Raw genomic sequence first — 16,993 nt, 5'->3', positions numbered from 1 at the left:
GTTTGAGATCGGAATGCTATTATTTTGTTATTTGGATTGTTTGTTTAACATTGCTGACTGCAGAGATTATTAAGAATGTTTTCGTTATGATGAGTTAAGTTGAGAAAAGTTTTATTTACTTCAGATAATCATAATCAGAACATATATGGTGATGTGATATATGACGGGTTCTAGGAGCGGACTTCTGTCCAGTGACGGGTTTAGTGCCAGTCGAGCGGTGTTGGCTCGTGTTTTGCGATGTAGTACTTGAGCTTTAGCCTTGTTCTGTTCGTTAAGAAGTGAGTTCCGCTCCACATCATTCTCAACAAACCAATCCTGATGTTTCCTTTTTGGCTTCCGTAGAATCTCATAAGCTGTCTCATAGGCAGTTGTCTTCAACGCACCCCACTTCTCCTCCACGCTTGTGTTCTCATCAGTTGTATATTGCATGTTCTTTTCCATCTGTGACTGAAGCTTCTGTCGACACTCATGGGTTTTTAGCTTAGTCACATTTAGCTTTGGGGTTGGCTTTCCCTTAGTTTTATTTCTCTGGGATCTCATTTTGAGTGCAAGTTTCGATCTGATCAAGTTATGATCAGTGGCAGAGTCAGCCCCTCTCATTACTCTAGTGTCGAGTACATCATTCAGATCTTTCTGTCTCTTTATGACATAATCCAGGAGGAGCCAGTGCTTTGACCGAGGGTGCATTCAAGTAGTTTTATGATGCTGCCTGTGCTTGAAGACCGTGTCAATGATGACAAAACTATGTTCGGAACACAGTGCCAGTAAGAGTTCGCCATTCGAGTTGCATTTACCAGTTCCTTGTGTCCCTATGACGTCAGGCCAGTTCTCAGTCTCTTCTTTGTTCTCATCAGGGTTAGTCATCGTCGGAGCATAAACACTCACAATGGTCACAGATCTTTTCTTTTGGAGTGGCATTCTCAACACCATAATTTGATCAGAGATCGGTGATGGTTCCTGTTCGAGGTCTTGTGCAATTGAGTTCTTTATTGCGAATCCAACTCCAGACTCTCTTTTCTCGTTTTCTACTTTCCCACTCCAGAAAAAAGTGTAACCATTATCAATGATGCTACCACTTTGGGCCAGTCGGGTTTCACACAGGGCAGCTATGTCTAAGTTATATCGACTCAGCTCCTTCGCCACAAGTGCTGTTTGGCGCTCAGGTCTTTTCGAGCCTTCTCTGTCCAACAAAGTTCTAACATTCCACTCTGCTAGGTGAAGAGATTTCCTGTTGTTTCCTGTTCTCCTTTTTCCTTTTGCTCCGAACTTACTTTTCACTGGGTGCCGGAGAGGGAACAGCCCAGCGCGAACCTTGTTGACCCGGGGGACGTTCGAGCCGGTATGAGATTTCATAAATGTTGCCATTTCCATAAAGCTGCATGCAAAAGTTTAGCGATACCTGGCTTTCGCAGGACCAGGTTCGCTCTCTCGGCAGGTGGGAAACGGTCATCTAGCGGGCAAGAACAGGTCGAGACATGCTAGCGTTTCCATCCTGCTGCAGCGACTGGCCGATGGATATGTTTGTCTATCCTCACTCTGTAGATGCTGTCGCGGGGCACCCCAGGTTTAGCTCCTCAATTGGCCTTTTACAGATATTGTTTTTTGTCCTGTAAGGATGTCCAGGCACACCCTCCCTCTCCGAGAAGAGGGGATGTCGGTTGAGTCGCCGGCAACCCGACCCATGCAACAGGTGGTACCGGATTCATGGTTACCGGTAGCAGGTCGGTTTCACGGCCTGACCTGACCAATCTTGATACTGAACTGTAAAGCTTCAGCCTCCAGCATCACACCAAAACATCACCTGGTTAATCCAACATCGTCCACCCGGTCCGAGGTGATGGACAACACAGATCATGTTGACTCATTCTGAATTGGCTTTTACACTTTTTGTTGAATACCACAAAAACTGTCTGTATGTATTTCTCCAAACGCCCCACTGGATGAAACAAACCAAGTGTCCTACTAAATGGAGTAGAACTTAATGTGGTTTCAGAGTTTAAATATCTCGGAGTAACTTTAGATCCAACACTGTCCTTCAGGAACCATGTAAAGAAAGTTTCCCAAGCTATCAAATTTAATCAGCGAAATTTTAGCCAAATTCCAAATAATTTAAATATAAATGTTGCTAAAACCTATTTTTATTCAATGATTATTTCTCACATAGATTGTTGTTTGACTTCTTGGTCCCTAGCTTGTTCAACAACACTTAAAACAATCGAAAACCTCGACAAAAGAAGTTTAAAAATACTTGATAAAAAGCCCATTTCCCACCACCACTGTCATGTTCTAAAAAAGCACAAACTATTAGACTTCAATAACATGGTTAATCTTAAAAGAGTCTGTCTGATCTATAAGGTCTTACACCACCTTGCCCCACCGCCACTAAAGGAGTTTGTTAAACATAAAGACAACTTAGACAGGACTACACGAGCCACAACCAGAGGAGACCTGTTGATCCCTTACAGACTGACAACCTTTGGTCAGAATGTTTTGTCTGTCCAAGGTGGACGTCTGTGGAATAGTCTACCACAAACTCTGAGAGAATGTCCCACATTCAGCTCATTTAAGGCTCGGGTCAAACACTGGTTATGGGCAAACCAAGTCTGTACTCATTTATAGAAGTGTTGTGTTTTAAATGGCGTGTGTTTTAAATTTTAAATGAAGTGCGTAAATGTGAAAAATGTGTAATTTTCATGTAATTTTGTTATTGTCCTAGTCCTTGTATATGCCCTTGTGTGACCCTACCCTTTGGGACAACAGATGGAAATTAGCCCTCGGCTATAATCTGGCATGTTTACATTCATGTTTTTTTATGTATGTTCATCAACGTGCACTGTCCCAATCAAATAAATGAATAAATAAATAAATAAACTAAGTTGCACTTGAGAGAGGAAACAGGCCTCACCCCCTCTCGGGCTCTCCTTTGTTATTGAGCACACGGAGAGCACATCCCTCTGATCCACCATTTTAACTTTAGTCTTTGGTTGGCCGCCATTTGATCTTTAGTTCCATTCCTTTTTTTCCCCCTTGTCCTGTTGGGCAGCTGGGGCGTGCAATGTTGTATGATTGAAGTCTTTTACAATTCGAACAGATTTCAAAGTTAGCAGCAGGAAGAGAGTGAATCTCCTCCAAGGACTGAAAGAGCAGCTGGAAAAGATGTTGGCTGTGAAGGTAACAGTGGTACCAGTAGTGATGGGGGGGCACTAGGGGCAGGAACCCCCGAGCTGGATGCAGGGCTCCAGAAATGCCAGGACCAACATCTAAGATCTCGGTCCTGAAGAGCGCAGTGCTAGATCAGCTAAGATCCTGCAGGAGCCTCACTCTCCCAGGCCTCTGGTAGATCCTGCAGAACCCTCCAGCTCCCAGGCCTCTGGTAGATCCTGCAGAACCCTCCAGATCCCAGGCCTCTGGTAGATCCTGCAGAACCCTCCAGCTCCCAGGGCTCTGGTAGATCCTGCAGAACCCTCCATATCCCAGGCCTCTGGTAGATCCTGCAGAACCCTGCAGCTCCCAGGCCTCTGGTAGATCCTGCAGAACCCTCCACATCCCAGGCCTCTGGTAGATCCTGCAGAACCCTCCAGTTCCCTGGCCTCTGGTCAAGGACCCCAGCTGGAAGGAGATACTGCCCAGGAAGGGCAAGAACAGTTTTTTTTTGTTTATATATACACACTTTCCACGCCATGTTGTTGATCACAAATCCTTCAATTTGAATAAAGTTTTAAGGTTCTATGTAATGACTGAAGTTCAGTGGTTCAATCTCCATCAAGAATAAGCCTGTATGATAAAGTCAGTGCTTCTCACACACGTAATCAAACATTATCTTTAAATAAATTGAACCTGAAACAACAGAATGACTGAGATGGAGCTCATGAGGATTTTCTCTTTGTGTTTTTCAGAGTCAAACATCTCAGCTGAATCAAACATGTCAGCTCCTCACCGTGGATTTTCCAGGGACTCTATGAACACAGAGTGAAAGATCAGTGAGATAAATCAGACTCTTCACAAGGTCAAAGATGAGCTCAGATCCAGAAGTCCTCCTGGGAATTCTGGATCATTTGTTAATAGATGAATTTAAAAGGTTCAAGTTCCATTTGAGCAATATCGGGGTCTTTGAAGGATGCAGAGCAATCCCAGCAGGACAACTGGAGACACTGGACAAGCCGGACACAGCGAGTCGGATCCACCAGACCTACAGCAATCATGCTCCTGAAGTCATGAAACTGGTTTTAGAGAAAATAGGGAAAAAGCTTATATGGGATAAACACATCATAAACATCTCACAACCTGAAGGTAAGTACTGGAAACATTAAAATGTGGTGTTATAACTCACATTTGCACAACATGAAACAACAGAGATGAATCATTTCAGGAAAAACTCCAATAATGACCAGCTGTCTTCTGCTGGTCGATCTTTTTGTTTTTCTCTTGTTAATACTCAGTTTAAAAAAAGACAAATGACCTTACAGTCCCTCTCTCACAAAAACGACAAATCTTTGTTGTCAATGCTGAAAATCACTTTATGGTTTCTGGATGACATTTTGCACCCAGTGTGACATTCACAGTCCAATCAGCTGAAGCGAAAACAAACACAGGAGAAAATTATTCATGATTCTACTTTACTTAACTTCTTAATGAACACCTATTGTGAGTTGATTACCTTTGATTATACAAACCCAAATGTCAACGCTAGATCAGCTAGTTTCTGGTGATGTGAGTATGAAGTGTGTTAGTAAAACCAAACTTATTCTAGAGCAGTTCTAACATGACTCATTTTTTTTTCTCTCTTTCTCTTGGAAAAAAAAAACAATAAAGAGGAATACCAACCTGAAGAGGTTCATTTGTCAGCAAAATCTCAGGAGAGTCAAGAGAAACTCAAGTCCAACCTGAAGAGGAGGTTCCAGTGTGTGTTTGAGGGAGTTGCGATACAAGGACAGCCGACCCTCCTGAACCAGATCTACACAGAGCTCCACATCACAGAGGGAGGGACTGCAGAGGTCAATCAGGAACATGAGGTCAGACAGATTGAAACAGCATCCAGGACAGCAGACAGAGCAGAAACAATCATCAGACCAGGAGACATCTTTAAAGGCCCTCCTGGAAGATCTCAACCAATCAGAACAGTGCTGACAAAGGGAGTGGCTGGCATTGGCAAAACAGTCCTGACACAGAAGTTCACTCTGGACTGGGCTGAAGACAAAGACAACCAGGACGTCCACTTCATTTTCCCAATCACTTTCAGAAAGCTGAATCTCCTGAAAGAAAAGAAGTTCAGCTTGGTGGGACTTGTTCATCACTTCTTCAATGAAACCAAAGAAGCAGGAATCCGCAGCTTTGAAAAATTCCAGGTGGTCTTCATCTTGGACGGTCTTGATGAGTGTCGACTCCCTCTGGACTTTGACAAGACTGAGATCCTGACTGATGCTACAGAGTCCACCTCAGTGGATGTTCTGCTGATAAACCTCATCAGGGGGGAACTGCTGCTCTCTGCTCGCCTCTGGATCACCACACGACCTGCAGCAGCCAATCAGATCCCTGCTGACTGTGTGGACATGGTGACAGAGGTCCGAGGGTTCACTGACCCCCAGAAGGAGGAGTACTTCAGGAGGAGGTTCAGAGAAAAGGAGCAGGCCAGCAGGATCATCTCCCACATCAAGACCTCCCGAAGCCTCCACATCATGTGCCACATCCCGGTCTTCTGCTGGATCACTGCTACAGTTCTGGAGAAGGTGTTGAAAAGCAGAGAGGGAGGAGAGCTGCCCAAGACCCTGACTCAGATGTACATATGCCACCTGGAGGTGCAGGCCAAAATTAACAAGGGAAAGTATGATGGAGGAGCTGCCACAGATCCACACTGGAGTCCAGAGATCCGGAAGATGATGAAGTCTTTGGGAAAACTGGCTTTTGATCACCTACAGAAAGGAAACCTGATCTTCTATCCAGCTGACCTGACAGAGTGTGTCATCGATCTCGAAGCAGCCTTAAACTACTCAGGAATGTTCACACAGATCTTTAGAGAAGAGAGAGGTCTATGCCAGGACAAGGTGTTCTGCTTCATCCATCTGAGCATTCAGGAGTTTCTGGCTGCTCTTCATGTCCATCAGACCTTCATCAAGTTGGGTATCAACCTGCTGGAAAAGAAACAAACCACCAGGAGGCCAAAGCTGTTGATGAAGACACCTAAACTCCACCATCTCCATCAGAGTGCAGTGGACGAGGCCTTGAAGAGTCCAAATGGACACCTGGACTTGTTCCTCCGCTTCCTCCTGGGTCTTTCACTGGAGACCAATCAGAGTCTCCTTCAAGGTCTGCTGACACAGACAGGAAGTAGCTCACAGACCAATCAGGAAACAGTCCAGTACATAAAGGAGAAGCTGAGTGAGAGTCTGTCTGCAGAGAGAAGCATCAATCTGTTCCACTGTCTGAATGAACTGAATGATAGTTCTCTGGTGGAGCATATCCAACAGTCCCTGAGATCAGGAAGTCTCTCCACAGATAGACTGTCTCCTGCTCAGTGGTCAGCTCTGGTCTTCATCTTACTGTCATCAGAAGAAGATCTGAAGGAGTTTGACCTGAAGAAATACTCTGCTTCAGAGGAGGCTCTTCTGAAGCTGCTGCCAGTGGTCAAAGCCTCCAACAAATCTCTGTACGTACTTCATGGTCAGATATTTAGAAGGTAGTCCATGACAAAAACTGATTTGTTTTCATTGTTGCTTCTTCTTCAGGTTGAGCAGCTGTGGTCTGTCAGAGAGAAGCTGTGGAGCTCTGTCCTCAGTTCTCAGCTCTCAGTCCAACAATCTGACACATCTGGACCTGAGTAACAACGAGCTGCAGGATTCAGGAGTGAAGCGTCTGTCTCTTGGACTGGAGAGTCCTCACTGTAAACTGGAAGCTCTCAGGTCAGGATCCAGCTGCTGCTTGATCATGTGGAGGATCTTCCCTCTTCCTTCTTGACTTGATGCAGCCATGTTTGTGTCTCCAGTCTGTCAGGGTGTCTGGTCTCAGAGGAAGGCTGTGCTTCTTTGGCCTCAGCTGTGAGATCCAAGTCCTCCCATCTGAGAGAGCTGGACCTGAGCTACAACCATCCAGGAGATGGAGTGGAGAAGCTGTTTGCTGCAGTGGAGGATCCACACTGCTCACTGAAGACTCTCAGGTTCTTTCCGAATCGTTAATATTTTCTACCACTCACTATTTTTCTATTCACTTCTGCAGATATCTGTATGGAACATTGTCGCATTAGATGTAGTCTCCATTATTATTCATGAAGTAACAACACAATGTCACGTGTGTAGTGTAATTTTCACTCAAAAGTAGCAGTTTTAGACCCTTCACTCACTGTGTTTGTGGAGGCTCGAAGTCAGATATGCGAACCTGTGTCCATAACAAACTTTAAGCTCAGGGGTGTCCATGCTCAGTCCTCGAGGGACAACATCCTGCATGTTTTAGCTTTCTCCCAGTGGCAGCACAACTGATTGCATTGAGGAACTTATAAGTGGGCCTTTCTACAAGCTTGAGAATGACGTCAGCAATTGATCCGGGTGTGCTGCAGAAGGAAAAGAGCAAAGGCATGCCGGAATGTAGCCCTTGAGAATTGGAGCTGAATATCCCTGATTTAGCTGGTCATTATTGTTGGTCCTCCTTCAGGTTGAGCTGCTGTGGTCTGTCAAAGAGAAACTGTGGAGCTCTGTCTTCACTTCTCAGCTCTCAGTCCTCCAGTCTGACAGATCTGGACCTGAGTAACAACGACCTGCAGGATTCAGGAGTGAAAATGCTGTCTTTTGAACTGGAGAGTCCTCACTGTAAACTGGAAGCTCTCAGGTCAGGATCCAGCTGCTGCTTGATCATGTGGAGGATCTTCCTTCTTCCTTCTTGACTTGATGCAGCCATGTTTGTGTCTCCAGTCTGTCAGGGTGTCTGGTCTCAGAGGAAGGCTGTGCTTCTCTGGTCTCAGCTGTGAGATCCACGTCTTCAAAACTGAGAGCACTGGACCTGAGCTACAACCATCCAGGAGACTCAGGAGTGAAGGAGCTGTCAGCGGCAGTGGAGGATCCACACTGCTCATTGGAGACTCTCAGGTGACACATGATTATTGGACAATATCCAGAAACTCTCTGTTCCTCTTATCAGATCTGTACTTGTGGCTCGGCCAATGGCATGCACTCTCCCTGCTTTGCTGTCTGTAGAGGGATTAGATGAGGATGTCTCCTCTCCTCCTCATTTTCGTTTGAACCTTCAAGCCTGTGGTGGAACACGTCTGAAACTGTCAGGATATTCACGGTGTTACTTTGGTCAAGGTCACCCACAAGACATTGGTGTTTGCAGATGACATTTTACTTTTTATTTCAAACCTAGAGGTCTCATTCTTCGACACTCTGTCAATTATGAACTCATTTGGTTCACTGTCTGGCTATTAGGGTTGTAAATCTATTTAAGATAGACGATTCAATGCACATCTCGATACACAGGTTACGATCCGATTCAAAAACAATATATTTAAAACCAGAACGATTTGATGCAATTCGATACAGTGTGGGGACGATATGATTCCATTTGATTACATACAACTCTAAGACTTGTTGATGTATCTCAATGCTAACTATTAATGGAAACGCCATTGACATGCTAATGGAATTAGCATCTGCGTTGAAGCTTAAAAACAAATGGCCAAACTCACAAGTATCAATTTCACCTCCTTCCTGAACATCAACTGAGTATATTCGAGTGCTTACAGGCAGATATTTTCAATGCGCTGTTTGAAATGAACCTTAGAAAAACCAACAGCAGCCACACTGCTCAGTTTTCTTCTCTCACTGCTGTAGGCTTACACTCTGTCCAGCTCACTAGCTACCCCCAACAGGGCGGCTGAACCAATGGATGAAGCAGAGGCAGCTCTCGCGTTGTTTTAAAGACACACACTGTTAACCAACTGCCAGTCTCGCGATACCCGGCTTATGTCTGCACAATCGTTTCATCCAAGGATTCATGAAAGATTTGTATCGATTGATGAGGCTGATACCGACACAGCCGCATCGCTCTCTTATCAAACCGGATATCTGGTCGTATCGGTTTATCTTTCACAACACTACTGGCTACCTGGCAAATCTGAGACTCCTGCTTCATTGGGTCAAAAAATCTCCCCACAGACGTTCTCATTTCTCGTGATATAATTTAATTTGTGTGGTACAAGGTCATTTCTAGAAGTGGGAACATGATTTTGGTTGGCAATATATTGAAGATGACTGGCATAAGGCAAAATCCTCTGAAAATAAGTTATTTGACAAATTTTCCAGACCCAAACTACAGCACAAAGCTATTAGCAGTTACTGTAGAATCTGTCTGCTCATGAATTTCTGTTGTATTTTGATGACAAGGTTGAGCGTATCAGAATCAAAATTCCTCATTCTTTGGGTTGGGGTTTAGGATTGGTAATTGGGAATAAATTCCTAAAATATTGATTACTGGAAGTAATTGATTACTTTGAGTAATTTAGTTACTTTCAGTAATTTAGTTACTTGTTAATTTTAAGCAAGTTGTGATTTACCAATTAATAATTAAAGGTCATTAACAGTGGATCACCAATAACAATCAATTACGGCGTAATAAACTGTTTAAAGTGAAGCGCCCAGTAATTTAACCCAACATCATTTCTTATTAATCAGAATAAATGGTTATTTATTCGTTAATAATGTCAAATAATCAGCTATTTGGGAATGGAGTAGACCACAGAGTGATTTAACCATCAAATTATTGATGAACAAGGTGTTCATAATTAATCAATATTACCACAAATGACCAATTACTGGAAATGGGTGAATTACAGAAGATGAGTGGAGAGAAGTTGTAAATTTAGCATTAATAAACCAGTGGTTTATTTAATTAATTTTGGGGCACCACCACAACTACCAATTTTCAGTCTCAAAGATGGAAAGATAATTTAAACTGGTTGTTAATCTTTGGATTAACAACCGTTAAATTATCAGAGAAGGTGTGAGATCGAGCATAGACTGGTACAACCAGGAACTTAGACCACGCCGGGTCGTGCTTTGAACAGGTTAACCCCCATCCTCCTGCGTCTCCCGATGCGCACACACACACACACACACACACACACTGCTTGCAAGTTTGAATATGTTCTGTTTTTGTTATTAGATGTGTTGATTAGTAATAGACATTGTTAATAAACGCTCATTAACTGAACTGGACAATTCATTGTGGTTCTTGGCTGTGTTTTGATGACAAGTTCCTGGTTGTAACAGTCTTGAGCTCGATCTCACACTTCTCTGATAATTTAACAGTTGTTTATCCAAAGATTAACAACCAGCTTAAATTAACTTTACATTTTTTTTTTTGTAACGAAACGAGGTGGTGCCCAGGAATTCTTAATTACATAACCCAGAGGTTTATCTAATGCATAATTCACAACTTCTCTCAGCTCATTATTAACAAATAAATAATGGTTCATTCAGATTAATAATAATTGATGTTGGGTAAATAACTTCGTGATTCACTGTTAATGACCTGCAATGATTAATTGGTAAATAACAATTTACTCAAATTAATAAGTAACTAAATTACTTCGGAGGAGAGGAACAGAAACATGCCAACAGGTTTCATCTTCATCACTCTGATTCAAAGCAGCAGAAACACTTTCAGGCTCCAAACATCACCATAAAGATTTGGAGCAACGTTTGAAACTTTGACATGAAATATAAGAGAAGGCTCCTTTCATCATTTCAAATTCTTCATTCATCCCTCCATAAATGCATCTGTCAAGCCATCCTCTAATCATTTCCCTTCCCTCCTTCCCCGAACCCCCACTCCCACCTCCACCCCCTCCCTCTCCCCTCCCCCTCCCTCCACAGTTGGCTTGCATGATGATCTTCATGTAGAGATGATGGACTTGTTCTTCTAAGTCAGTAAAACACTTCTACAGATGGTGGACTCAGAGCAGTTTCAGGAACTTTCTGTGTCCCCGGAGCTCTGCTTCATGTTCAGCAGCAGTGAGGACTCATGTTGGAGAGAAAACCCTTCTGACTGTCTCTCTCCCTGCAGGGTGGACCATGATGAACAGCAGAGGCTCAAACCTGATCTGAGGAAGTGTAAGTTGGACTCATCAATGTCCGTTTGTCTTTCAATCAAAGCTTTGGATTCATTCAAACATCACTGACAAGAGAAGCCTGACAAAAAGTGTCCTCATCAAACTTTCTGTCCATCAACAACATGTCAAGAAGTCCACAAACAACAAATCCATCACGTGTCACATCAGGACTGAACTCTTTTTCTCTCCATCAGATTTCTCTCAACTTCAACTGGATGAAAACTCAATGAACAGAAACCTCAAACTGTCCAACAATAACAGGACGGTAACATATGTGGAGGAAAAGCAGCCGTATCCTGATCATCCAGACAGATTTGATGACTGGACTCGTCAGCTGCTGTGTAGAAATGTTCTGAGAGGGCAATGTTACTGGGAGGTCGAGTGGAGCGGAGATGTTTATATATCAGTGAGTTACAGAGGAATCAGAAGGAAAGGAGACAGTGAGGAGTGTTTGTTTGGAAGAAATCATCAGTCCTGGAGTCTGATCTGCTCTGGGGGATGTTACTATGTCTATCATGGTAACAATGAAACATCCCTCTCTTCCTCCTCCTCCTCCTCCTCCTCCTCCTCCTCCTCCTCTGGTAGAGTAGCAGTGTATGTGGACTGTCCTGCTGGCTCTCTGTCCTTCTTCAGAGTCTCCTCTGACTCTCTGATCCACCTCTACACCTTCAACACCACATTCACTCAACCTCTGTATGCTGGATTTAGACTCTGGTCTGGTTCTTCAGTGAGTCTGTGTCCTTTGTAGGAAGGATGTGTCTCTCTCTGACAGCAGGAAGGGGGAGGAGTCTTTCTGAAGGTGGGAGTGTTTATCATAAAGTGGGAGGAGTAAATCGCAAAGTAGCTGTACAAAACGAGAGTTACGAATGTAACTACGGTTCTATGAATCCCGGATGACTGGGATGTTGACTGGGATGTCAAGCAGAGGAATGTTGCTTTCGCGCATGCGCAGTTCGAGTATGTATACCAACAAACATCACTCGTGACCCCTGGGTGACCCAGGAACTGTATAAGTTCGGGATCTTGACCCAGGAACAGCTCCTACAGAATCTTCTCGCGCGATCACGAGGATTCCGAGTGACAGAGCGCTCTGGCGGTCATCCGGGATTCATAGAACCGTAGTTACATTCGTAACTCTCATTCTATTTCATCCCTACTGACCGCCAGAGGCAGTGCTGAAAGCTCTGGAATGATGAATGCCAACTCAGTCACGAGGAATCCCAGAGACCAACCTCACTGAGAAGCCTCTGCAGGGCCCAGTACCACCCGCAGTGCATGCGGAGGCACAACGGCCAGCCTGTAGAACCTGAAGGAGGTGCCAGGCGTTGTACAGATAGCGGCAGCACATAGCTCGTCCAGGGGCACCCCCTTCAGGGTGACCCAAGACGTGGGCACCGCCCTGGTGGAGCGGCAATGCACACCCTCGGGCAGAGGCCGGCCTGCGGCCTGGAATGGTGAACAGTGTCCACAACCCAGTGAGACAGGCACTGCATGGAGAGAGGGGAGCCCTTACTAGGGCCTCTGTAGAAGATAACCGGGTGGCCAGATGTCGGCACATCTGCAAAGCAGCCATGCAGCATTCCAGAGTTCTAGCTGGGCACAAGAGCCCCGGCCGGCCCTCCGGGTCATCCGATGGCGCCACATAGAGTGAGTCACATAGGCTGGCTGTCCTCAGCCCCGACAGCACTCCAGGAAGGAAGCGGCAGTCACAGCGTGACGCCCGCCCCAGCCGGACACCACCGGAGACATGCGGGGAGAATAGACAGAGCATGCAATTTCCCCACACACTACGCCATGGTAATGGCCAGCAGGAACGTCATCCTACGCAACACCCACTGCAGGCCTGCCACTGCCAGGGGTTCAGGGAGGCTGACACAAGCTCTCCAGCACCAGATGCAGATCCCAGGAGGGTGCCCGTGGGGCTCCAGGGGGGCGAGCTTTAAAGCCCCCCTGAGGGAACCGACACCGCAGTGTGGCCCCCAATCGCGCCGCCTGCAACCCATGTATGATGGGCAGATACCGCCGCCACGTACACCCTCAGGGTGAACGGGGACCAGGCTCCATCCAAAGAGACTGCAGAAGTCTAGGACCATGGGGACCAAGCAGAGCACCGGGTCCTGCCCACGGCCGCTGCACCACTGTGCAACCAACCTCCACCTACTACCAAACAGCCGCCTGGTAGACAGTGCCCTAGCATTCAAGGTGGTCCACCTGACAGGTTCTGAACAGCTCAGCAGCGAGTTGGGCCCCTCAGTCGCCAGGACAGGACAGAGATAGCGAGGGCGGGGGTGCCCCACCGGCCTGAAACAGCAGATCCCTCCTGCTGAGAAAGCACCATGGCCTACTGTGGAACAACCTGTAGAGCAGAGGAAACCAAGCTCACCCGCAGAAAGCTTTCGTAAGCCACTGCAAACGCACAGCTCCCCTATGGAGGCACTACACCCCTGGTGGGGGAGTCCAACAGGAGAGGGTGCCTGCCAGCACCATGAGGCCCCTGCAGGTACACAATCTGGCCAAACAGGTCGCCGACCACCACAGCTGGGTCTGTAGAAAGCCTGAGGAAGGGTCATCACCAGATACAGGCTCCAGGCCGACACCAAGAGCGCGGCTCGGTAGGGCAAGTGCGAGAAGCTGAGGGAAGGGGGCGTACGCCACCTGCACAGCCAGTGCAACATCACCATGCCAGCAATGTAGCGGTGCCACATCCGGGAGAGGGAGTCGCAAATCACCGGCTTACCCGCTCAGAGAGCCACCCCCAGATGGAGTGCTCAGTGGCCTCCTGCTCTGTCCGCCACCCTCATAATGCCACCCACCGGAACGGTGGGGAAGGAACGGTGAGAAAAAGGCAACCGCCCCAAAGGGGAGGCCCCCTGACTACCCCCAGCAGCAGAAGAGACCTGCGCCTGCCCAGTAGTTCACGGTGCATAGGGCCTGTAGCCACCATCCATGCACAGGTTGTCTGACAGCGCCTCCCTGAGGTGAACAGGACCAAGGCAACTGAGACAGCGGTCATGGCCCCTGTAGGGGGCGCTCCACAGGTAACACCATGGTGAGAACCACTACGTCCTGTCTGCAAGAGGTGGCTGGCCTCCTTCACACATCACAGGCTAGCTGCTTAGCCGAGCTAGCGGCCGTACGCCGCCACGCGCCATGTGAGGTGCCAACCGTGCAGCAGCGCTGGCACCTCACATGGAGGGGAGCTTAAATGCTGCTTCACAACAGTCAGAAGCACAGTATCACAACAGCCAGACCGCTGCTCACTTCCTGAAGCTGGGAGAGGGACGCGAGCGGTGTGCCTGAGCCCCAGTAACACCGACCACGCTATAACGGCCACGGTCATCATGTTCCAAACAAACCCGGGGGGAGCGAGCCGCAACCCCCCCATCGGTCAGGAAGAGTAGTAGATTCAGCAACCTCACTGTCTGCCCGGAGCTTATGAATGAATCTCTCACTGCAGGCAACGCTGCCTCAGCATCGTCGAGTAAGTGAACGGGACCGCAACACGTCACAGCCTTTGGACGGCATCAGCAGCTCCAACCCTCATGGTCACAAGGCTCCCAGCGACGGTGCGTCGTGATGCCGCACAGGCATGTCCCGCAATCCACAATGTGTACGAACTGTATGTGAGAAGAAAAAAGAAGCCAATCCTGGGGGGAGACCTGAAATTATACAGTTCCTGGGTCACCCAGGGGTCACGAGTGATTGTCGGTATACATACTCGAACTACGCATGCGTGAAGGGAACATTTCAGTGCTTTCAGCACCTCCTCTGGCGGTCAGTAGGGATGAAACAGAACATTAGTTTTTTTCTTTGTTCTATTTTGTGTTGTCTGGAAGTCTGTCACCTGCTGCCCAGGAGGAGCAATGACGTTACAGCAGGGATCACAATGAGGTTTGTCTACTGGAAGAACTAAATGGAGCTGGTGGAGCAAAAGAATAAACTGAGAGGATCCTCACTATTTGAGAAGAAAAAAGAAGAACATGAACGATGCATGGCATTCATTGAATGATGTCCTGAAAAAATACCAGGGGTAGAACAAATTAGTTCTCCACAGTAATTTACTAGTATTGATCAACACAGTGACCGTATGAATGCCATTTTGTAAATGTTGGAAATCAACTCAGAATTTATGGAAGTAAATCATGTGTTGTCTGATTTTCAGTTTGAAATTTTATATCTGATTTTTTTTTGTTTTTGCACCAAAATCAGACTGTGAATTTTGAAAGCATTTGAATAGATAGCACTAAAAAGTTTTTGCCTTTGATTTTTTTTGTACAATTTTTAAACAAACAGTCAATGTTCATAATTCAACAATAAAATTCTGATTGTTTTAAATATCTGTTCTCAGATCTTTATGTCCAAAAGCTTTTCATGATGATCATTATCAAATTCAGCCATTCAGTTTTCCCGTGGTGGGGTGTTGAGACTTTTTCCACAGTACAACATATTGCAGGATGAACCCACTGTCCAGGTTGTCATAGCAACTCACTAGACACAAGTTTGTGGATATTTGGAGGCGGTGGTCCGACTATTGTAAGACCATTTTAACAAGTAATCTGTGAAATGCTTTCTTTCTTCCTGAGCTGCGGTCTTATTTTTGGCTACAAGATTCACGATACAAGGGTGCCCTCTGGTCTCTACAGGTCGGAGGTGAGAGGATGAACTATACACTCATTGTGCACGTAAACACATATCCAGTGCCAGAAATAACAGTCAGATCACAACATGTAATGGACCAAACCTCACAGTTTCAGTTCAGAAATAAAACACAAGCTTGGGAATTATGACAACTACTGTCCAATGCCTGCCCAGGTCTCCACACCTCATGTGGAGAAAGGTTGCTGTTGTGTCAAGCAGGCGCTCTGTGGGTGGTCCGAGGGGCACGGCGCGATGATGTCGGCAGACATCAACTTCATTTGAAGGTTGACGTGAAGAAAAAGCGAGGTCCGGGTCGTCTGGTCCTCTGGCTGCAGGTCTGGGAAACAGAAGAAGGCAGCTGCTGCCATGTCCAATCCCCTGCTCCACGGAGTTCTGCACAGATCTACACACACACACACACACACACACACACACACACACACACACACACACACACACACACACACACACACACACACACACAGACTACTCTGTCCATGGGCCTAAATTATGAAAATAATACATTTAATATGCTGTTTGCCAGATAAACAGAAACATACACACACAAATGCAAACACAGACATCCACACAAACAAACAGATATACACATAAGTACAAATATATATGCATACTTAGAATAATAGAGAGTAAACACATTGGTCTCCATGAGTCTGCAGTTTAAGCCAGGGGTCTCCAAGTCCCTCCCTGTTCCTGCAGAGCCACTATCCAGCATCCTGTAGTTCTCTCCCTGCTTCAACACCCCCGAATCTACTGCTCCTGTCCTCACCAAGGACCAAGCAGAGCCCAGTAATCAGCCTGTCAGTGCAAGCATGTGTGCTGAAGCAGGGAAAGAACTGAAGGATGCTGGATAGGGGCTCTCCAGGACCAGGGTTGGCGACCCCTGATTTATACTTAATATGACTGACACAAACACACCAACACAGGCTTGCACACAAATATGCAAGTAAGTGTGTGTTTATGTTGGTGTTTTCATGTGTCGCAGACATAAAAAATGTTGCGTCACTTCCTGCATTCCAGGCGAATGTTGCATCACTTCCTGTATTCCAGATAAATGTTGCGTCACTTCCTGCATTCCAGGCGAATGTTGCATCACTTCCTGTATTCCAGATAAATGTTGCATCACTTCCTGTATTCCAGGCGAATGTTGCATCACTTCCTGTATTCCAGATAAATGTTGAATCACTTCCTGTATTCCAGGCGAATGTTGCATCACTTCCTGTCTTCCAGATAATGTTGCGT

The 16,993-nt window shown here is 46.2% G+C and overlaps 2 protein-coding genes across 4 annotated transcripts in view; one reads left to right on the top strand and one right to left on the bottom strand.

Moving 5' to 3' along the window:
- LOC115382178 (NACHT, LRR and PYD domains-containing protein 3-like) overlaps positions 1-16,993 on the bottom strand; it is a 140,903-nt gene that overhangs the window by 40,840 nt on the left and 83,070 nt on the right. The window lies entirely within an intron of this gene.
- Positions 6,836-16,993, top strand: part of LOC115382236 (stonustoxin subunit alpha-like) — an 829,400-nt gene continuing 819,242 nt past the window's right edge. Inside the window, exons 1-4 of one of the 3 annotated variants that reach the window (XR_003930505.1) lie at positions 6,836-6,896; positions 7,899-8,072; positions 11,050-11,096; positions 11,290-15,413. The gene's annotated coding sequence lies outside the window, so the exon portion shown is untranslated. Of the gene's footprint in view, positions 6,897-7,761; positions 7,816-7,898; positions 8,073-11,049; positions 11,097-11,289; positions 15,414-16,993 lie in introns of those variants that run through there. The other 2 variants (XM_030083948.1, XM_030083949.1) reach the window with 2 other exon arrangements.

This window comes from Salarias fasciatus, chromosome 23 (genome assembly GCF_902148845.1).
Source record: "Salarias fasciatus chromosome 23, fSalaFa1.1, whole genome shotgun sequence".
In the NCBI taxonomy this organism is placed as follows: domain Eukaryota; kingdom Metazoa; phylum Chordata; class Actinopteri; order Blenniiformes; family Blenniidae; genus Salarias; species Salarias fasciatus.
Note: the sequence above shows the minus strand (reverse complement) of the source record. Positions and strands in the feature narration are given on the sequence as shown.